This window comes from Thalassophryne amazonica, chromosome 14 (assembly GCF_902500255.1).
Source record: "Thalassophryne amazonica chromosome 14, fThaAma1.1, whole genome shotgun sequence".
Lineage (NCBI taxonomy): Eukaryota > Metazoa > Chordata > Actinopteri > Batrachoidiformes > Batrachoididae > Thalassophryne > Thalassophryne amazonica.
The window spans coordinates 4,693,098-4,716,824 of record NC_047116.1 but is presented as its reverse complement, the minus strand read 5'-3'; the positions used below and the strand labels follow the sequence as shown (position 1 = coordinate 4,716,824).

Sequence of the window (23,727 nt, the reverse complement as noted above, 5' to 3'; positions counted from 1 at the left end):
AAGAGAGGCCAATATGGGTGAGATATGCTCTCTCCTTCTAGTCCCCGTCAGTACTCTAGCTGCAGCATTTTGAATTAACTGAAGGCTTTTTAGGGAACTTTTAGGACAACCTGATAATAATGAATTACAATAGTCCAGCCTAGAGGAAATAAATGCATGAATTAGTTTTTCAGCATCACTCTGAGACAAGACCCTTCTGATTTTAGAGACATTGCGTAAATGCAAAAAAGCAGTCCTACATATTTGTTTAATATGCGCTTTGAATGACATATCCTGATCAAAAATGACTCCAAGATTTCTCACAGTATTACTAGAGGTCAGGGTAATGCCATCCACAGTAAGGATCTGGTTAGACACCATGTTTCTAAGATTTGTGGGGCCAAGTACAATAACTTCAGTTTTATCTGAGTTTAAAAGCAGGAAATTAGAGGTCATCCATGTCTTTATGTCTGTAAGACAATCCTGCAGTTTAGCTAATTGGTGTGTGTCCTCTGGCTTCATGGATAGATAAAGCTGGGTATCATCTGCGTAACAATGAAAATTTAAGCAATACCGTCTAATAATACTGCCTAAGGGAAGCATGTATAAAGTGAATAAAATTGGTCCTAGCACAGAACCTTGTGGAACTCCATAATTAACTTTAGTCTGTGAAGAAGATTCCCCATTTACATGAACAAATTGTAATCTATTAGACAAATATGATTCAAACCACCGCAGCGCAGTGCCTTTAATACCTATGGCATGCTCTAATCTCTGTAATAAAATTTTATGGTCAACAGTATCAAAAGCAGCACTGAGGTCTAACAGAACAAGCACAGAGATGAGTCCACTGTCCGAGGCCATAAGAAGATCATTTGTAACCTTCACTAATGCTGTTTCTGTACTATGATGAATTCTAAAACCTGACTGAAACTCTTCAAATAGACCATTCCTCTGCAGATGATCAGTTAGCTGTTTTACAACTACCCTTTCAAGAATTTTTGAGAGAAAAGGAAGGTTGGAGATTGGCCTATAATTAGCTAAGATAGCTGGGTCAAGTGATGGCTTTTTAAGTAATGGTTTAATTACTGCCACCTTAAAAGCCTGTGGTACATAGCCAACTAACAAAGATAGATTGATCATATTTAAGATCGAAGCATTAAATAATGGTAGGGCTTCCTTGAGCAGCCTGGTAGGAATGGGGTCTAATAAACATGTTGATGGTTTGGATGAAGCAACTAATGAAAATAACTCAGACAGAACAATCGGAGAGAGAGAGTCTAACTAAATACCAGCATCACTGAAAGCAGCCAAAGATAACGATATGTCTTTGGGATGGTTATGAGTAATTTGTTCTCTAATAGTTAAAATTTTGTTAGCAAAGAAATTCATGAAGTCATTACTAGTTAAGGTTAATGGAATACTCAGCTCAATAGAGCTCTGACTCTTTGTCAGCCTGGCTACAGTGCTGAAAAGAAACCTGGGGTTGTTCTTATTTTCTTCAATTAGTGATGAGTAGAAAGATGTCCTAGCTTTACGGAGGGCTTTTTTATAGAGCAACAGACCCTTTTTCCAGGCTAAGTGAAGATCTTCTAAATTAGTGAGACGCCATTTCCTCTCCAACTTACGGGTTATCTGCTTTAAGCTACGAGTTTGTGAGTTATACCACGGAGTCAGACACTTCTGATTTAAAGCTCTCTTTTTCAGAGGAGCTACAGCATCCAAAGTTGTCTTCAATGAGGATGTAAAACTATTGACGAGATACTCTATCTCCCTTACAGAGTTTAGGTAGCTACTCTGCACTGTGTTGGTATATGGCATTAGAGAACATAAAGAAGGAATCATATCCTTAAACCTAGTTACAGCGCTTTCTGAAAGACTTCTAGTGTAATGAAACTTATTCCCCACTGCAGGGTAGTCCATCAGAGTAAATGTAAATGTTATTAAGAAATGATCAGACAGAAGGGAGTTTTCAGGGAATACTGTTAAGTCTTCTATTTCCATACCATAAGTCAGAACAAGATCTAAGATATGATTAAAGTGGTGGGTGGACTCATTTACTTTTTGAGCAAAGCCAATAGAGTCTAATAATAGATTAAATGCAGTGTTGAGGCTGTCATTCTCAGCATCTGTGTGGATGTTAAAATCGCCCACTATAATTATCTTATCTAAGCTAAGCACTAAGTCAGACAAAAGGTCTGAAAATTCACAGAGAAACTCACAGTAACGACCAGGTGGACGATAGATAATAACAAATAAAACTGGTTTTTGGGACTTCCAATTTGGATGGACAAGACTAAGAGACAAGCTTTCAAATGAATTAAAGCTCTGTCTGGGTTTTTGATTAATTAATAAGCTGGAATGGAAGATTGCTGCTAATCCTCCGCCCCGGCCCGTGCTACGAGCATTCTGACAGTTAGTGTGACTCAGGGGTGTTGACTCATTTAAACTAACATATTCATCCTGCTGTAACCAGGTTTCTGTTAGGCAGAATAAATCAATATGTTGATCAATTATTATATCATTTACCAACAGGGACTTAGGTAATGAGGGGATGGCAGGGGGAGAGAAGCTGCAGAGAGGTGTGTAAGACTACAACTCTGCTTCCTGGTCCCAACCCTGGATAGTCACGGTTTGGAGGGTTTAAGAAAATTGGCCAGATTTCTAGAAATGAGAGCTGCTCCATCCAAAGTGGGATGGATGCCGTCTCTCCTAACAAGACCAGGTTTTCCCCAGAAGCTTTGCCAATTATCTATGAAGCCCACCTCATTTTTTGGACACCACTCAGACAGCCAGCAATTCAAGGACAACATGCGGCTAAACATGTCACTCCCGGTCCGATTGGGGAGGGGCCCAGAGAATATATATATATACATATATATATATATATATATACATATATATACACGCACACACACACACACGCACACACTTTGAACAAATATTGGTCTAATTTATATTTTTTAATGTTTCTTTGGCAAACAGTGTGTTAGGGCAGTGAATCTCAACCGGGGTGCCGTGATCGATCTTCAGGGGTGCCGTGGGTAATTTTCATATTCGCGATTACCGTGAATTATTTATTTTATCCATAAAGCATAAAACGACTCAGAATCTGATGTCAAATGTGCTGCAGCCTCGCTCTCGTCTTAAGGCGGGACAATAACAAGGAGGCTGACGGCCGATTAAAACAGTGCCGTCTCCTTCAAAAGCCGTCTAAAATGCGGAGCTGTCGGTGTGTGTGTCTGTGCCTGTGTGCGCGCGCGCGCGGAGTTAACAGGCTGCAGACTGCGAGGGAGGGGGTGCGTGAGGGAGGGGGTGGGTGAGGGAGATTCCTGAATGCAGGCGCGACACGTTCAGTGCGCAGCGAGCGCGGAGCAGAGAGAGGATTTTAATCTGAGTGAACGTTAACAAAACGGAAACATGAAGCTGCCTTTACTTCTCTCTGAACTTTCTGTAAAGGTGTGATTCTGCCGTTACCGTCCTGTTCTCACCATGTGCGCGTCGTATGCTGAATTTATGAGATCATGAGATGAAATAAACGGTCAAATATCTTTAAAAACATATTAAAAAAAATTAGAATATATGAATGAACTGAGCCACAAAAAAAAAAAAAAAACAATGTTCAGACGCAGAGATCACAAAAAGCAGGTGAGAAATCTGAACTGTAACAGCTGTTATTTTCCAAAGGTATTTATTTGTTCAATCTTGAGCTTAATGCAGTGTTGAAGCACAAAACGTGACTGATGAGGAGAAACAATTTCAGAAATGCAACAGAAACAACCACAAATCTGAAAAAGTTGGGACTGTATGTAAAATGAAGATAAAAATAAAAATGTTGCACCATTCCCAGTTTCACTCACAGAAGCCTAACGTTCTTCCAGAGTTGTGTAATTATACTACAATAGTAGAATATAAAGAAGGGGAAAAAAGAAAAAAATAGACAATATATTCGTCAATCGCAATTATTTGTCTGACAATTAAACATCTCCAGAAATTCCTTATCGTGACAGCCCTACTTGAAATCACAGCGCAAAATGCTTGAGGATTTTCGAAATGCGGTGTTTTCTGTATTGATTTTCTATTGCGATAATTGGGTTTTGCGCAAAACCAGAGGTAATAGCATTATAATATTATTTTGGTTGGTGGTGTGCCGCAGGATTTTGTAAATATAACAAGGGTGCCGCGATTCAAAAACGGTTGAAAATCATTGTGTTAGGGTAACCCTAACCCTAACCCTGATCTGCCAATATACAGTAATGAGAACCTGTTTTTAGCCATGACTGAATACAAATGATATGCAAAGTAAGTGTATAAACACGACAAATGATTCATTTTCACAGTGGGTGGGTAACACTGCAGATTAAGTGAAACTGTCTCAAAACTGGCATTAAAAAGTGACAAATATTATTTTCACCTATTTGTGATAATCCAGGTTCCCCAACCAGTAAAAAAAAAAAAAAGCAATAAATAAAATTTTCATATTCTGACATGACTGCTAACCTCTCTAACGTCAAGATTTCTTTTTTTTTTTTTTAGATGCAAATATATTCAGGAAAAGAAATTAGATTAAAACCATTTGATAATTATTAATAATAGAAAAAGGAAGTTTTAAGTCTAGATTTAAACACTGAATGATTTTGTAATGTTATAATATTATTGGCTGGTCATGACTGTGGATTTTGGACTGTTTAATTTAATCTCCTCAGAAACAGATGCTGTCATCATGTTTTTACTTCTTTCTTTAATTTTTAGTGTTTCCATGACATTCTTGGGTTAAAATGACTAAATGTATAAATATATATATATATATGTATATATATATATATGTATATATATATAAACAGATGACTCAATAATAGTTAGCTGCAACCGTGACAACAAAAGCTGGATGTTTCCACGTGTGGACTTGTGGAGCTGAAATAAAAAAAAAAAAAAAAACATTTGCTCATACTGAATGTTAAAGTGCAAAAAGCAATAACTGCATCTATTCACAGCACAATGTGGCCTTACAGAGAAGCACTGTCCAAAAACACTGTGTGATTAGGAGGACAGCACTAAGACGCTGGCGTCCCAGAGCTCTCTGGAGCCATCTGTCCTTCTAGTGAATTCTCTGCCTGTGATTTCCAGTCCCGACATCACGACCAACACACCGCTCTTCCATTTACTGCCCCACAATGGGACCTAATGTATCTGCAGCACTCAGCAGTCGCCCACAGACTTTTCAATCACTCAATATCTCGCAGTCCCTCCAGCTCTTACATGCAACTCATATCTGGAGTCGGAAATGAGCTGTGCAGAATGTTGTGTTTTTTTCCCCCGTCGGTGGAAGACAGATATGCTTCAGTTCAGCCTCTGGTTAAGTGGAGGTTAAATACGACAAATATAAAAAGTGTTATTGGGAAAACTATTATGCTACAACAGTCCAATCAGTTTGGTGAATGCTGCCAAAAATAACAGGAATATAAAATATATTATGTGACATACATAATGTGTGTGTGTGTGTGGGGCGGGGGGGCAAACACTGCAGGAATGAGCAAAAACTGTTTTCTGGATTAACAGCAGAAATACTGAAATGGGAAAAATATTCCTCAACAAACAGAAGTCCGACGTTGAGAAGTGAAGAAAACAGTCAAATACTTAAAATACATAAAAAAAAAATGTTTAGTTTCCATCTATTTGGAATATAATTTTAATGAATTCATAATAAATATTTGTCAAAGTGGTTCTTATGAATTTGAAACAAATCAGATTAGCTGATGATAAACATGCAGCTTTCACCTATAATCCACAGGACATGAAAGTTTTCAGTAGCACTTTATATGGTGGCCATCCAGGGTGGCAGCTGTATCCGGGGAGGGGTCAATGAAGAATCACATAAGGGTCAACATTTAAAAAGGCTCCATTTTGGTAAAAAGTGATGCAAATTATTGATCGAGTTAATAGGTTTTAACAAGGAACAGTTTGCACCATTTGTTATGGTCAGCTATCAAGTTACAGGGTAACATAACCTCATGTCTGGTCCCTGTGCCCAAGAAGAAGAACCCAAACACACTTAATGACTACAGACCTGTGGCACTAACATCATGTTATGAAGTCACTTGAGAGGCTTGTCCTGAGGCTCCTCCACACAGTCTCTGAATCATCACTGGACCTCCTGCAGTTCACATACCAGCCCAACAGGGGAGTGCAGGACAGTATCATCTTCATGCTGCACAGAGCTTATTCTCACCTGGAGGAGGCAGGCAGCACTGTGAGAGTCATGTTCTTCGACTTCTCCAGTTTGTTCAACACCATCCGGCCTGACTTACTCAGTGATAAGCTACGGGACATGAAGGTGGAGGCTCCACTGGTGGCCTGGATTACCAACTACCTCACGGGCCGCCCACAGTATGTGAGGCTTTGAGACATTACATCAGACACCATCAGGAGCAGCACAGGGGCACCACAGGGGACGGTCCTGTCTCTTTCTGTTCAACCTGTTCACACAGGTTCTGGTCACAGTCCTGCCACCTGCAGACGTTTTCAGGCGCCTCTGCCACTGTGGGCTGCATCGACAGTGAGCAGGAGGCTGAGTACAGGAGTGTGGTGGACAGGTTTGTAGAGTGATGTCGACTCCACCACCTGCAGCTCAACGTATCTAAGGAGCTGGTGGTGGACTGCAGAAGACAGAAGAGACCCATCCAAACCCAGATACTATCAATGGAACAGAGGTGGACATTGAAAACTACTACAAGTACCTGGGTGTCAACGTAGACAATAAACTGGACTGGACCCTGTGTATAAAGACACAGTGGCACGAGCATGACTTTGATTCACACACTAGCACGCCAGTCGTTGCAATGGCCCCACCCACTGTGATCACAGCTGGACGCCATTCTTTGTTCCACCGGCTGCCACGTGCTCTGCGCTGGATGCTGTGTATATAAAATAATTATTTTGTGGTGGATTAATCATTTTCTCTGCAAATTGCTTACTGAATAAAAAAGTGTAAATATGTCTTTTTTTCATTTGTGAAAAAAGGAAACTTGAAAACTGAAAATTCTGTTTGATAAGTGATTCATCACTTTTAGCGAATATGTGGAAAATGCTGTTCACACTGCCATCTACTAGACAGACTTTTGTGTTATACCAACCAACCAACCACTGACGTCAGGAAACTAATGTCCCCGTAATGGATTGCAGCATGTGTGTCTAGACACTAAAACCTTCAAAATTAGTGCATTACTTTAAAACTAAAACCTACAGCTGATATTTTCACTTTGTAAAACAACAGGCGTGACGATAATTTCAATAACTTGTCCCCAATTACTTTGTTTAAAATTATAACCATAAGTCAAAACTCTCTGCCTGTGCATGACTCCAGTGATATGGTGTGAAGAGAATTTTTTTCATTTTTCCCTGCCTCTTCCTTTCTCTCTGCTAGTCAGCTCTCTTCTGCCTGCAGATCATAGAGGTTTATCATTCATGGCTGTATGTCTTCTACAAAACACGTAACAGGTAGGCACTAACATCTCTGATTTCAGATTTACAAATGTTTTTAACTGTTATTTTTATTCACTATGCCCGCAAAAAAATGTTAGCGGTGTAAAAGTTATTGGAACTAAATTTATCAGAAGCTAATTGGTCCGCTGATGGTTTTCAAAGTTATCTGGAACGTTAATCTGCTAATGAAAACACAGGCTTCAATAATTAGCAGTTAGCAGAACTGTGCCCACCACTGGCCACATGTCACAGATTCCAATGGACAGTGACCTTATTTGACTTTTACTTTGGAGACCAAACATTCAACAAGGTCAAAACTATTCTATTTATCAATCCTGGATTCCAAGTGTTGTTTATTCCCCTTACATGGTATCAATTAGGTCAAAATTGATTACTTGCAAGAGGACTAGGCTTTGGTCACCATTAGTCCTAGGCTTTGGAAATCAAAGAAACTGACAAACCCATTTCAAGCTATATGTAAATTCAACACACCTGCTCCTAATTTCTATCTCCACCAACCATCCAGTTGGTGTTCAGCTGGTGTCAGACAGTTAAATAAGCCAAATAAATATATAAAAATTGCTTTATTTAACTTTTAGCCTCATAATATGCTCTTTAATGTCAACAATTACAGGAGAATATATTCCACTTTAGCATTTTTGTCCATTTTTAAAGCCGTTGATGGATTCATCCAATCATTTACTACATTTTCAAGGCTTTTAAAGGCCTATATGCCTCAACTTCGAGGCATAAGGCCACAGCAGATCATCTGTCCTCTGTCACTAACCATCTGCACAGATCTGCTCTTTGGCCTCCCACTTTTCCTCCTGCCTGGTGGCTCCATCCTCAGCATCCCCCCCCCCCCCCCCCCCCCGGCCTGGTGCTTTACTTTAGTACTTTAATGAAGTACTAAGGTACTGCAGTAGTACTGGGGTATGTTTTAAGCTGCTCGAGCTCAGATGGTTGCTTTAGGCAAACCGTCCCCACTGGGGGATTCCTGTAGACTCATCTCACCTTTGCACCTTTCCCTCGCCCACTGCTTCAAACATGGAAGGTTGTTGATACGCGTTTCCACAGACATGAAACAAAGGGTTAATGTCATCGACTTCCCCCCGCACTCACTGGTTTCGTTGGGAATCCCCTAATTCAGAGTCAGCGAGGAATTAATAGCAGCTGAAGTCATTTCACAACCAGCCTGAGGATGTTCAGAAACGCTGAGTCACTGCTCACTGCACGGCTCGAGCCTGGAAACAAAACTGCGAGCACACTGCTGGGATTTGTTTGAGCTGTAAATATTGGAAATGTTTGCTTTTTGACAGCACGACTGTCAATCTGTGGGCTCAGCACCCACGCCCCACCCACTCTGACATCACAGTCACAATATTTGTCAGCTTCACCTGTTTGAAAAACACGCCCCCTCACTCCAGTGAATTAAATCCTGAGTGGACACTTTCAGCACCAGTGACGCTGACAAAAACCTGAAAAAGACCCAAAAGAACTTTAACTGCAAATTCACCCAAAAACATGAACTCACACACACGTCCATTTCATATGTTCACACCAGTGAACTCTGACACACAGCTCCAGTTCCACTGATGGAACCAACCTCTGGGGAAACAGTCAGAAGCAGCTCATTCCACACTTCCCTACCCACAGCCAAGTCCTCTAAAGCTTCCTGCAGGATCCCGAGGTATTCCCAAGCCAGCTGGGAGACATAATCCCTCCAGTGTGTCCTGGGACATCCTCACCAGATGCCCGAACCACCTCAGCTGGCTCCTTTGAATGGGAAAAGGCAGCGACTCTATTCAGAGTCCTTCCCGGACAGTCAAGTGTCTTGCCCTGTCCCTGGGTGTAAGCCCAGATGACAAACAGAGGAATCTCATTTGCAGCGCTTGTATCCGTGACCTTGTTCGTTTGATCATTAGCCAAAGCTCATGACCATATGTGATTGTAGGAGCACCAACAGACAGGTAAATCAAGACTCTCATCTTCTGGATCAGCTCTTTCTTCACCCCAATGGTCCAATACAGCTTTCCCAGGACCCCACACACCGCCCCAATACATCCATCAATCTCACACTCCAACTTACCCACACTCGTGAACAAGACCCCAAGACACTTCAACTCCTCCACTTGGGGCAAAAACTCTCCCCTGACCCAGAGGAGACAATCCATCCTGTTCTGAGTCATGATGTCTGCTGGATGTTATCATGGGGAGTTTACGACAAGATCCTTATTTCTGTTTTGCGTGATTGACAATTATTTGTTACATTTAGTTCACCCAATCTTTGTTACTGTTAATTTGGCCAAAGCAGTTGGTCACCCCTCTGAATCTGTTCTGCTTGAGGTTTCTTACTCAAAAGCACCCAAAGGAGTTCTCCATCCCACTGTTGCCTACGTGCTTACTCAAAGGGGGGTTGGCATGGTTAGAGCTTACCCTTGTGAAATGTCCTGGGGCAAATTATGGTTTGATTTGGAGCTATAAGAGTAAACTGAATTCAGTTTAATTGAATTCCAACAGAGGACCATGTTCTCAGATTTGGAGGTGCTGATCCTCATCACAGTCGCTTCACACTCTGCCTCAAACCTGCCAGTACATAATGCCAACAGAACCACATCATCCGTAAACAGCAAAAATGTCAATTTAATGTCATTAAACTGGACACCCTTCAGTCCCTCACTGTGCCTGGAAATCTGGCCCGTAAAAAGCCCAGATTGGTGATATGGGGCAGCCCTGGTGGAGTCCAACGCCCACCAGAAACAGGTGTGATGGGATGTCAAGAATGTGTGTACAGCCACAACAGCCCAACAACATCCGGACTTCAGCATCTTAGGCCAGTCTCATCCCCTCCCGGAGCAAAGGAGTTCTTTGACTACCTCAGTGACTTCTGACAGGGAGATGGCACCAGATCTGCCAGAGTATTCTGTCAGTTGGGTTGAGGAGATGTTCAAAGTGCTCCTTCCACCATTTGATGATGATAGTATCCCGCGTCCAAATAAGCAGCTCTCCTGCTTGAAAACAGCACTTTAAGAGAAATTATTTCCATTAAATGCTGTGAAAAGGTTGGATCCAACATGCTGGTCCCTCGGTGTCGATGACCTCACTGGCTGGAGAAGGCAAAGGGCACGCCCACACTTCACTTGGCTGCTGCAGATACATGGATACTTTGGAGTGGAGATGAATCTGGACTCAAACCAGCATGGTGGATGCAGCAGGAGCATGTGGTACCTGATCTGACTCTTCACGTGAGCAGTCAAGGTTCAGTAAGAAAACGACATCTGTCTGGTGGATCTCAAAAACCCTTAAATTCCCTTAATTCATCATTTTGAGTCATTTAACAAAGATCCACATTCTTTGATTTAAGTTTCTGAATCATTAACAGTTTTAACTTTCTTTCCTCTGATCTGTCAGTAAAACGAGTATCTCTGTGTTATCGACAAAACAAGACTTTCAAATTAATCATCTTGGATCCTGGAAAAACAGTGACATGTTTCACCATTTTCGGAACCAAACAACTAACGTATGGACTATCCAGAAAGTATTCACAGCACTTCACTTTTTTCACAATTTATGTTGCAACCTTATTCCAAAATGGAGTCAATTTTTTTCCTTAATTTTGAGCTTCATGGCAAAACCTGTGATTACTTATGTACATGTGATTTCATAGTTTTTTTTAACATTGTCATTATGGGGTGTTGTGAGTAGAAGTTTGAGGGGAAAAATAATTTAATCCATTCTGGAATAAGACTAACATAACAAAATGTGGAAAAAGTGAAATGAAATGGTAAACGGAATGCATTTATTTCACGCTGTTCCATCTGCATCAGACGCTCAAAGTGCTTTACAATTATGCCCCACATTCACACAAACAGACTCACACACATTGATGTCAGGGTGCTAACCATGCAAGGCGCTCACTACACACCGGGAGCAACTGGGGGATTAAAGACCTTGCCCAAGGGCCCTTAGTGATTTTTTGGTCAGGATGGGGTTTAAACAGAGGATCGATCCTCTGGTCCAAAGCCCAACACTTAACCACTAGACCATCACCTCTCCAAGTGAGGCGCTGTGAATACTTTCCAATTGCACCGTATTAATTAAACAAAATAACACACTGAAGAAAGTGAATCCATTATTATGAAAAAAATACATTTATTACTATGTATTAGTATTTATTACTGGAGACCAACAGCAGCAGCAGAAATAGGTCACATATTTAACGTGTGGTTCCTTTTCTTCAATTTTTAGTGTTTATTCGTTGTATTGCTGTAGATGAGAAATATTCACGGCAGTGAAAACAACCAACGACACCAGGAGGAGCTGAAATGGAGGATAAAGCAGCACTGACAATGCTAATTTAAGCAGCTCAGCTGTGCAAGTCGGGACCAAGGAGCAGGTAATACTGCGCACAACGGCTTTGATCTCACATTAGAAAAGAGGAGTCGTGTCCTTCATGAACACAGTTTATCTGGGAGAGCGCCATCAATGACGACAAGCCACCAAAATAAAACTGCAACAAAATTTTACATTTGGAAAAATCTGCTGATTATTCTTCAGAGAACTTAAGACAGTCGGCGACGTGATTCGTCTGTCAGTGAGGCCTTGTTCAGGATTTTGAAAATATTACAAAATGTACTGCGTGGGGGGGGGGGGGGGTCAGTCACAATCTACATCTTTGTTAAAGTATACAAATAATGAATGTTTATGAGTTCAATGGAACAAATATTTCATGAGGTGAAATATTCGTTCCACTCATTTCATTGAAAGAATGAAAAAAAAACATTCATTATTTGTATTACATAACGGCTAAACCAGATCCTTGTCATTTCATATTTTATTAATTTATAAATGAGAAAAAGGCCTTACATTTGGTGTGCATCACTGGTGCTTTGATGTCAACAGTCCAACACAAACTTTAAATAGGAGTCCAAAATTGCTCTCAGTCAACTTGCAAAAAAAAGTTAGATCAGTGGTGTCCAAACTATTCCAGACCAGGAGGGGGCAGGTTTTCTTTGCATCCACTGACTCCAGCAAGTGATTTCACTGATTAACATCACTTTGAGCAGATGGGATGAGTTCATCAGTGAAATCACCTGCCTTAGTGTGCCTTAATTGAGAGAGTGGCGACATGACGAATCAAAAAAAAAAAAAAAAAAAAAAAGGTCACGTGACTCTTGGTGCCATTTTGGTCCCAAAATAGTGTTGGCTGTTAATGTGTCTGCATGTAAATCCAGCTGTTTTATTTATTCACTGAAAATGACGGGTTGTTGTGCATTTGGAGGCACAACAGGGGCTTCAAGATGTACAGATTCCCTTCGTATCCAAACAGAAGTAACATTTGGGAAAATAAAGTCAGCTGTGTGGGATGGAAGTGACTTCATTGTCAGAGCTTTGAGAGGTAAATTTACTGTTCAGTCCCATGTACAGTAAAACTCACCTAAACCGTCATCGTATAAACCAGATATTCACAGTCACCGGACAAAAAAGTCCCAAAGTTTCTGTATTGTTTTACATGTAATAAACACTGTATAACGGATTTTGTACAGCGGATTTTCGCTCACATCGGACAAACTGACCCATCCGATCGCAACCTGCAGCCTGGCATGCACCTGTTAAATCAAACACTTTTGACACTTTTCTGCTTTCACTGCTTCATCTCCCATCATATTATAGTAGTTTTTACAGTGCACATACTGATTACGAATGAATCAGAAAAGTCTGCATATTTACAGCACAAAGTCGGTAAAAGAGGAAAATGTACATCTTACCTTTGATTTGGAGGTGATGATTGTAGAAAGAAAAGATTGTTGAGGGTCAAATTAATCCAGAATAAAGCATAATCCAGAGACGGAGAACTTTTAAACTGTCATTGTATGACAGAGAGTTACCGAGCTGCAGCTGCATAAATCAGGCTTTAAATTAATTGGCAGGGGTTGTGGCCAAGAGGTTAATGCGCTTGGTTTCAGTGTAGAAGGTTCTGGGTTAAAATAACACCCCTGCCACATTTCTCCATGTAATGTGGAGTTGCGTCAGGAAGGACATCCGGCGTAAAACCTGTGCCAATTCAACATGCAGATCCACCTTGGATTTGCTGTGTGACCCCGAGTGCAAACAAGGGAGCAGCCGAAGGGTCTTACTATAATATACTGTAAATTTATGTAAATTTGATAGTTTAACTATTTTTAGATTTATTTTGATAGCACCTGTACCTGGATGTGTTGCTGTATGTGGTTAAATGATTTTAAAAAATGTTGAAAACATAAACGGTTCATTCAGTAGTTCAGCGCAGTTGGAACCAAAATGGCACCATGTTCTTAGTTGACACCACTCTCTCAATTAAGATAAGACTTTATTGATCTCACAGAGGAGAAATTCACATGTTACGTCAGCTCTTAAAAAACACACAAGATGGGTGCAAGTAGAGGGAAAAATGTTCATCAAACAGCGTGTGCAAGGATAAGCAATAATTATACTAGTAACAGTACAATAAAATAAGAAAATGAGGTAGAAATAGTATATATATATATATATATATATATATATATATATATATATATATATATATATATATATATATATATATACACACACACACACACACACCTGTACACACATACGTATACACATACATATGCATATATATGTACGTACATATACAAGTACATATGCATATATATAAACATGACTGGGATTGAAAAAGAGATAGGAGCATCTTATTTACAATATGTGAAGTAGAGTTTAGATGTGATAAGGTGACATTAGTGCAGGGATTTGTAAACGAGTTGTTATTGCATGTGATCTGTGGACATATTAATGCATGTGGTTATTTCACAGTGTTATTGTACAGTCTGACAGCAGCAGGGAGGAACGACCTGCGGTATCGTTCCTTCTTGCACTGAGGGTGCCTCAGTCTGTCACTGAACGAGCTGCTCAGCTCCACTACAGTCCGGTGCAGAGGGTGAGAGGAGTTGTTCACGATGGATTTGAACTTGGTTAACACCCTCCTCTCAGCCACCTCCTCCAGAGAGTCCAGAGGACGGCCCCGGACAGAGCTGGACTTCCTGACCAGCTTGTTCAGTCTCATTCTCTCCCACTCTGTGCTGCCCGGGGCCCAACAGACGACGGCATAGAAGAGAGCAGAGACTACAACAGAGTCGTAGAAGGTCTTAAGCAGAGGCCTGCTCACTCCAAAGGATCTCAGTCTCCTCAAGAGGTGGAGGCGACTCTGGCCTTTCTTGTATAGGGCGTCAGTGTTGTGAGTCCAGTCCAGTTTTCTGTTGAGGTGAACACCCATGTATTTGAAACTGTCCACAGTCTTTATGTCCTCCCCCTGGATGTTCACCGGTGGGTGAGGTGGTGGTTTCCTCCTGAAGTCGATCACCATCTCCTTCGTCTTACTGGTGTTGAGACAAGCTCACACCAGTCCACGAAGTCTGTGATGACCGACCGGTACTCCAGCTCGTTCCCCTCAGACATGCGACCAACAATGGCGGAGTCATTAGAGAACTTCTGGAGATGGCAGCTGTCCGTGTTGTAGGTGAAGTCCGAGGTACAGAGGGTGAAGAGGAAAGGCGAGAGGACAGTGCCCTGGGGGGCCCCGGTGCTGCACCTTACCACCTCAGACTGACAGCCACACGTACTGCGGGCAGTCAGTGAGGTAGTCGATGGTCCAGGCGGCGCGATGTCCATCCACACCTGCGTCCTCCAGCTTCCTCCGCAGTAGCACCAGTCTGATGGTGTTGAACACACTGAAGAAATCAAAGAACATGACTCTCACAGTGCTCCCGCCGGTCTCCAGGTGGGTGAGCACTCGCTGCAGTAGGCCCTGATATTGGGCCTGTAGGCGAACTGCAGTGGGTCCAAGATGTCGCTCACCACGGTACGGATGTGAGACAGGATGAGCCGTTCCATGGTCTTCATGAGGTGGGAGATCAGGGCAACTGGTCTGTAGTGGGCTGGTTCCTTGGCGTGCGGTGTTCTGGGAACCGGGACCACACAGGAGGTCTTCCACAGGCTGAGGCTCTTGTTGAAGATGTGGCTGAGGACCTCACAGAGCTCATCTGCAGAGGTCCTCAGCAGCCTCGGGGAGATCCCATCAGGTCCTGCTGCTTTCCTCTGCTTCAGCTGGCCTCTCACCTCGGTTGGAGTTACAGTGAGGGGGGAGGGAGGGGGGAGCTGAGGTGTGCTGGTGCTGAATACAGTCTGGGGTGCAGTGGAGGTGATTGGGGGAAAAAGGTGGGGGGTCAGAGGGACTGGAGGGCTGGCTGCTGGAGATGTGTGGAGAGCCGGGAGCAGGCAGGGGGGCAGGTGTGGAGGAGCCAAAACAGTTAAAGTAGCTGTTTAGCCCCTCTGCAAACCGAGAATCTCCATCTACAGTCCTGCTGGCACCCTGCACAAATCCGGAGGCGGTCTTGAGGCATCTCCACACGTCCCTGACGTTGTTCCGGGCCAGCTGCTCCTCCATCTTCCTTCCATACTCCTTCTTGGCTGCACGGATCTTCCACTGGAGCTCCTGTTGGACTCTACACTGCTCCCCTCTGTCTCCCGAGTTGAAGGCCCTCTTCTTCTGGTTCATCAGGGCCTTCAGCTCAGGGGTCAGCCAGGGGTGGTTGTTGGGGAAGCACCGTACCCTCCGGGTGGGCACAGTGCTCTCCACACAGAAGTTAACGTAGTCAGTGACACACTGGGTCAGGCTGTTGATGTCTTCACCATGAGAGTTTTGAAACATGCTCCAGTCTGTGGTTCTGAAACAGTCCCTCAGCCTCTCAGTGGCTTCTTCAGTCCAGAGTTTCAATGACCTTTTCTGCACTGGTTCTCTTCTCACCCTGGGTGTGTATTGGGGGAGCAGACAGACGAGATTGGGATCCGAGCGTCCCAGCGGGGGGGGTGTAAGCGTCCTCCACATTAGCATAAAAAAGATCCAGTATTCTACTGTCCCTAGTTTTACACGTGACGTACTGGGTGAACGTGGGGAGGGTGGCAGAGAGGGAGGCGTGGTTAAAGTCCCCAGTGATGAGGAGGAGGGCGCGGGGGTGTTGAGTCTACACCCACATGACTGTACTGTGGATCCACTTACAGGCAGCAGCAGCGTCTGCAGAGGGAGGAATATGCGCGCAGAGCGTAATCACACATCCAAACTCCCATGGAAGATAGTACGGCCTCATGCTCACTGCGAGTAGCTCCACGCCCGAGGAGCAGATCTGCTCCTTCACGTGAACATGAGCTGCGCTGCACCATCTCTCACTCACATAAACGGCGATCCCAACTCCTCTGTTTTTTCCGCTCTCCGCCAACGTCCTGTCCGCGCGTATGAGTGTAAAGCCGTCCATGTTAATAACCGAGTCCGCTACGTGTTCATCCAACCACGTCTCTGTGAAGCACATGAGACTGCAGCCCTTATACAGCCTTTGGAAACGGGTTAGCGTTGCTAGCTCCTCGGTCTTGTTGTGGAGAGACCGTACATTCCCCATGACCACAGACGGAATTTAAGTCCTTCTCTGCTTCGTCCGTCCACCCCTGCAGCCTCTCCGTCTCTTCTGTATGTCTGCAGGTATGTCCAGGTGCTCAGCATAGCGGGGACTTGGCCCACTATACATAGAGTCTCTTAGTCCAGGCAGCTGATCTCAGCTGTAAACAACGGGACGTCCAGAGCCGCAAACAAAGGGATTTCCCCGCACTGCCTCAAATAGTGCCAAAAGGAGCATGAAACTAAATCACAAGAGTAACAAAAGTGGGTTTCCCATGTGCATACTTACACAGGGTACCACCCACTGCAAATAAAGACAAATAAGCACAATTAAAAAGTATTAAAAATAGTGACAGTAGGAAAAGAGGGGGCAGAGCTGAAATAACAGGCAGCTGCATCGGCAGCACCATCTTGAAAAAAAATATTAAGGCACTCTAATGGCCCAGTCACACGACACTTAACGAAGGGCAACGAAGTCCTGACAAAACAAGAAATCTGGACTTTTGTTGGCATCGTTTAACCTTCGGGGCTTTGTCAGGTTTTTAAACTGTTGAAAAATTTGTTTTCACACAGTGCAGAAGCCGCTCTGTGAGCGCTGAGGCTGCTGCTGTGCTCATGTACCATCGGAAATTACAGAGCAAATTCAGCCTGTTTGCTTGGATTTTTTTTTTTATCTGGGTGGGGGGTCAGCTTCAGTGGGCTCAGGCACCTTACATAGGCCAGAATTAAACTTTTGTGTGGATAGTAGAGAAGCCGACTGGACTGGGTTGCTTGACGTGAGGACGTTTCGCTTCAAATCACAGAAGCTTCCTCAGCTAAAAGCTTCTGTGATTTGAAGCGAAACGTCCTCACGTCAAGCAACCCAGTCCAGTCAAAGATTCAAGCTTCTCTACTATGGAAACCACCTGGACAACTGAGAGCCTACACAGAAACTTTTGTGTGGATTCAATTGCTTATTTTGCCACAAGCAACTGCTGAATTTGAAACAACAAAAAAGTTGTGTAATTTCCGACGGTACTTGAACGCAGCATTAGTGGCAGAAGCAGCTGCTGCGTGCACTTATTATTTTTTATTAAATATAACAATATGAGTGTAGGAATGACAATCCAGCCCTTATGTACATGTGGCAACAGGTAGATGATTCAGATGATTATATAAAGCGCTGTTCTGGAAGACAGAATTGTCTTGGATCAGCTGCAGCTGGTTGAAATAACCACACATGGGAGTCAATGCGAGCATTCACACGCACTGATCAGTTTGCTGCTCTGATATATTCAATCATCTTTACACTTATATTTATTCCCTGTTTTGACAGTTTTCTGTTATAAATCAATATATAAGGCTTAAGAACATAATACAGTGATACAGCAGTTGCAGCAAGATGGAGCGCGCAGCGTGTCGTCAGACAGTGTGGATTCTGATGATGATGGAGATGATCCCTCTTTTGTTCTGGATGAGGAACCAGAGCAGATGGTCCACCGACATGCACACAGATCTCCACAGCCTCTGTTTGCAGTTTCTCCAGGACTCAGGCACTATGAGCTCCGTCCCAGCGCTGAGTCCTGGAACTCAGAGATGCAGACACGCTGCTCCAGCTGTGGCTCCAGGCGCGTTTCATTTAAAGCGTTGAGATCGTGAGCTTCAGTTTCGTTTAGTTCCTCTTTTGTCCCTTTTGCGCTCTTGCTTCGTAGGCTATTCGGTGATAAAGCTCTTTCGTCCACCTTTTCTCAACGAATTGTGAATTTTTACTTTTTCCCTTCGTTCAGGAATCGTCGTGTGCCGTGCGACTGGGCCATAATCTGCTGGAGTCAGTGGCTGCAAAGAAACCCTGCCCCCTCTTGGCCTTTTCTGGAATACTTTTGACACCACTGAGTTAGATAGTTCAAAAATAATTCTGACGATGTTGCCCGTGCACTGACTTTGTGAACTTCCAAAAAAAAAAAAAAAAAAACTGTACTTCCTCAGTCCAGCGAAAAATTGCGTCAGAAATTTGTCCAGTTTTTCATCCTAACTTCATCCTAACAGCTCTTCATGCCTCCAGACGGCTTACTGCGTGGCAGATTTATTTTTTCCTGTGTGTGTTAGTAGAATTAGCACCGTCAATTAGCTTGCTCAAATCATCACCTGTTAGCAAAACAAACTCCACCATGTTTAGCTAAACATCGCCCCCACTAGTGTGTGCGTGGGCGGAGGTTCACAGCGTGCAATGGTATAAAACGTATGGAACCAAATTTGCACGCTAAATGCAACGTAACAAATGAGGCGAATAATCCATGTCACGTGACATACAAAGCACCAATCAATTGACAAGGATCCACTAGGGCCATTATATAATGTAAAACTGATGATGGATGTCTCCATTTTCTACATTTCGCACTTTGCAGTTGAACATGTGTCATTAACGTTTAAGTATTACTAGTCATGCTTTTTTTTTTTTTTTTGAAAGGTTTCCTTGAAAAGCTCTTGAATTTTGAACTTTGAATTAAAAAAAAAAAAGTCTATGTGGCCAGCATTCCATGGGGCAGCATAATCAACTGATTCGACAGTGACTGAATAAAAACGTGTTTGCTGAACAATCTGTTTCAAAATCAACATTTTCCTTCATACACTGATTGTGTGTGTGTGGGGGGTCGGGGTGGGGGGGGGGGTTGAAACGAAATGATGAAAATAATCAATGAACCCTAAAGTACAACAATTTAATGCTTTTGATTACAAATGAGCATAGATAGATAGACAGGCAAAGTAAAACTCACCTAAATCGTCATTGTATAAACCAGACATTTGCACTCACCGGACAAAAGCAAAAGTCCCAATGCTTCTGTATGGTTTTCCATGTCATAAATGCCGTATATAATGGATTTTGTATAATGGATTTTCGCTCACATCGGACAAAACGTCCTGTCTGATCACAATGCATTTTCAACAAAACCCATCACATGTACCGGACAGAGCAGTTTGGACGTGCACAGTAACACAGGTACAAACTCACCATTTCAAAGAAAGTGGGTAACATATTTCCTTGATTAAAAGAAAGAGTATTTTATTTTTTTCAAACCATGCTCAGACCCAGCACCGAAATAAAGCTTTTTTCAAGACCAGTGAGTAGTAACAAAATGCTGCTTGCTGCCTGCAGTGTAATATGGTGTTAAGTTTCACACATATCCCTGGGTGTGACAAACCAAACCGCTTTTTAGATCAGAGCCCTCTGCAGGGCTGTGAACCTGCGCACCTGCTAAATGACGGAGACCACAAAAGGCTGTGATTGGTCACTTTTCTAGTTTCACTCCTTCCTCTTCCATCATATTTTAATAGTTTTTGTAGTGCGCATGCTGTTTACATTTTTTGATCATGGCTCAAATACATTTGGCAGAAAAGTCCGCAAATATGACCAACTTCACAACACGAAGTCAGAAAAGTCGCTCAAATGACCCGCAATTCATGGAGGAACTTACATGTACTGTTGGATTGGAGGCTGATTATTGTATAAAGAAGTGGAGCTCGTTGAGGGACAAATTAATCCAGAAAAAGCCACAGTTCCTGCAGTAAATAAGATGTTACAGACAACTTTAAAAGGGTAACAGCAAGAATGGTGACAAAGGTCAATTTCAAATTGTACAGGGGTCAAAAGTTAAAGTTGCTCAAATTTGGGCAACTGGGCATGGACAGAGGTAATGATGCTGTGAGAATCATGTTTTTTTATTCTCCAGTGCCTTTAACACCATTCAGCCCCCACTGTTGAGAGATAAGCTACTGTGGATCAATCAATCAATCAATCCATTTTTTTATATAGCGCCAAATCACAACAAACAGTTGCCCCAAGGCGCTTTATATTGTAAGGCAAGGCCATACAATAATTATGTAAAACCCCAACGGTCAAAACGACCCCCTGTGAGCAAGCACTTGGCTACAGTGGGAAGGAAAAACTCCCTTTTAACAGGAAGAAACCTCAAGCAGAACCAGGCTCAGGGAGGGGCAGTCTTCTGCTGGGACTGGTTGGGGCTGAGGGAGAGAACCAGGAAAAAGACATGCTGTGGAGGGGAGCACAGATCGATCACTAATGATTAAATGCAGAGTGGTGCATACAGAGCAAAAAGAGAAAGAAACAGTGCATCATGGGAACCCCCCAGCAGTCTACGTCTATAGCAGCATAACTAAGGGATGGTTCAGGGTCACCTGATCCAGCCCTAACTATAAGCTTTAGCAAAAAGGAAAGTTTTAAGCCTAATCTTAAAAGTAGAGAGGGTGTCTGTCTCCCTGATCTGAATTGGGAGCTGGTTCCACAGGAGAGGAGCCTGAAAGCTGAAGGCTCTGCCTCCCATTCTACTCTTACAAACCCTAGGAACTACAAGTAAGCCTGCAGTCTGAGAGCGAAGCGCTCTATTGGGGTGATATGGTACTACGAGGTCCCTAAGATAAGATGGGACCTGATTATTCAAAACCTTATAAGTAAGAAGAAGAATTTTAAATTCTATTCTAGAATTAACAGGAAGCCAATGAAGAGAGGCCAATATGGGTGAGATATGCTGTCTCCTTCTAGTCCCCGTCAGTACTCTAGCTGCAGCATTTTGAATTAACTGAAGGCTTTTTAGGGAACTTTTAGGACAACCTGATAATAATGAATTACAATAGTCCAGCCTAGAGGAAATAAATGCATGAATTAGTTTTTCAGCATCACTCTGAGACAAGACCTTTCTGATTTTAGAGATATTGCGTAAATGCAAAAAAGCAGTCCTACATATTTGTTTAATATGCGCTTTGAATGACATATCCTGATCAAAAATGACTCCAAGATTTCTCACAGTATTACTAGAGGTCAGGGTAATGCCATCCAGAGTAAGGATCTGGTTAGACACCATGTTTCTAAGATTTGTGGGGCCAAGTACAATAACTTCAGTTTTATCTGAGTTTAAAAGCAGGAAATTAGAGGTCATCCATGTCTTTATGTCTGTAAGACAATCCTGCAGTTTAGCTAATTGGTGTGTGTCCTCTGGCTTCATGGATAGATAAAGCTGGGTATCATCTGCGTAACAATGAAAATTTAAGTAATACCGTCTAATAATACTGCCTAAGGGAAGCATGTATAAAGTGAATAAAATTGGTCCTAGCACAGAACCTTGTGGAACTCCATAATTAACTTTAGTCTGTGAAGAAGATTCCCCATTTACATGAACAAATTGTAATCTATTAGACAAATATGATTCAAACCACCGCAGCGCAGTGCCTTTAATACCTATGGCATGCTCTAATCTCTGTAATAAAATTTTATGGTCAACAGTATCAAAAGCAGCACTGAGGTCTAACAGAACAAGCACAGAGATGAGTCCACTGTCCGAGGCCATAAGAAGATCATTTGTAACCTTCACTAATGGTGTTTCTGTACTATGATGAATTCTAAAACCTGACTGAAACTCTTCAAATAGACCATTCCTCTGCAGATGATCAGTTAGCTGTTTTACAACTACCCTTTCAAGAATTTTTGAGAGAAAAGGAAGGTTGGAGATTGGCCTATAATTAGCTAAGATAGCTGGGTCAAGTGATGGCTTTTTAAGTAATGGTTTAATTACTGCCACCTTAAAAGCCTGTGGTACATAGCGAACTAACAAAGATAGATTGATCATATTTAAGATCGAAGCATTAAATAATGGTAGGGCTTCCTTGAGCAGCCTGGTAGGAATGGGGTCTAATAAACATGTTGATGGTTTGGATGAAGTAACTAATGAAAATAACTCAGACAGAACAATCGGAGAGAGAGAGTCTAACTAAATACCAGCATCACTGAAAGCAGCCAAAGATAACGATATGTCTTTGGGATGGTTATGAGTAATTTGTTCTCTAATAGTTAAAATTTTGTTAGCAAAGAAAGTCATGAAGTCATTACTAGTTAAAGTTAATGGAATACTCAGCTCAATAGAGCTCTGACTCTTTGTCAGCCTGGCTACAGTGCTGAAAAGAAACCTGGGGTTGTTCTTATTTTCTTCAATTAGTGATGAGTAGAAAGATGTCCTAGCTTTACGGAGGGCTTTTTTATAGAGCAACAGACTCTTTTTCCAGGCTAAGTGAAGATCTTCTAAATTAGTGAGACGCCATTTCCTCTCCAACTTACGGGTTATCTGCTTTAAGCTACGAGTTTGTGAGTTATACCACGGAGTCAGACACTTCTGATTTAAAGCTCTCTTTTTCAGAGGAGCTACAGCATCCAAAGTTGTCTTCAATGAGGATGTAAAACTATTGACGAGATACTCTATCTCCCTTACAGAGTTTAGGTAGCTACTCTGCACTGTGTTGGTATATGGCATTAGAGAACATAAAGAAGGAATCATATCCTTAAACCTAGTTACAGCGCTTTCTGAAAGACTTCTAGTGTAATGAAACTTATTCCCCACTGCTGGGTAGTCCATCAGAGTAAATGTAAATGTTATTAAAAAATGATCAGACAGAAGGGAGTTTTCAGGGAATACTGTTAAGTCTTCTATTTCCATACCATAAGTCAGAACAAGATCTAAGATATGATTAAAGTGATGGGTGGACTCATTTACTTTTTGAGCAAAGCCAATAGAGTCTAATAATAGATTAAATGCAGTGTTGAGGCTGTCATTCTCAGCATCTGTGTGGATGTTAAAATCGCCCACTATAATTATCTTATCTGAGCTAAGCACTAAGTCAGACAAAAGGTCTGAAAATTCACAGAGAAACTCACAGTAACGACCAGGTGGACGATAGATAATAACAAATAAAACTGGTTTTTGGGACTTCCAATTTGGATGGACAAGACTAAGAGACAAGCTTTCAAATGAATTAAA

General features: G+C 42.3%; 1 protein-coding gene across 1 annotated transcript in view; it reads right to left on the bottom strand.

The window, feature by feature from the left end:
• The window catches only part of gtdc1 (glycosyltransferase-like domain containing 1), a 98,008-nt gene that overhangs the window by 63,985 nt on the left and 10,296 nt on the right, over window positions 1-23,727 (bottom strand). The window lies entirely within an intron of this gene.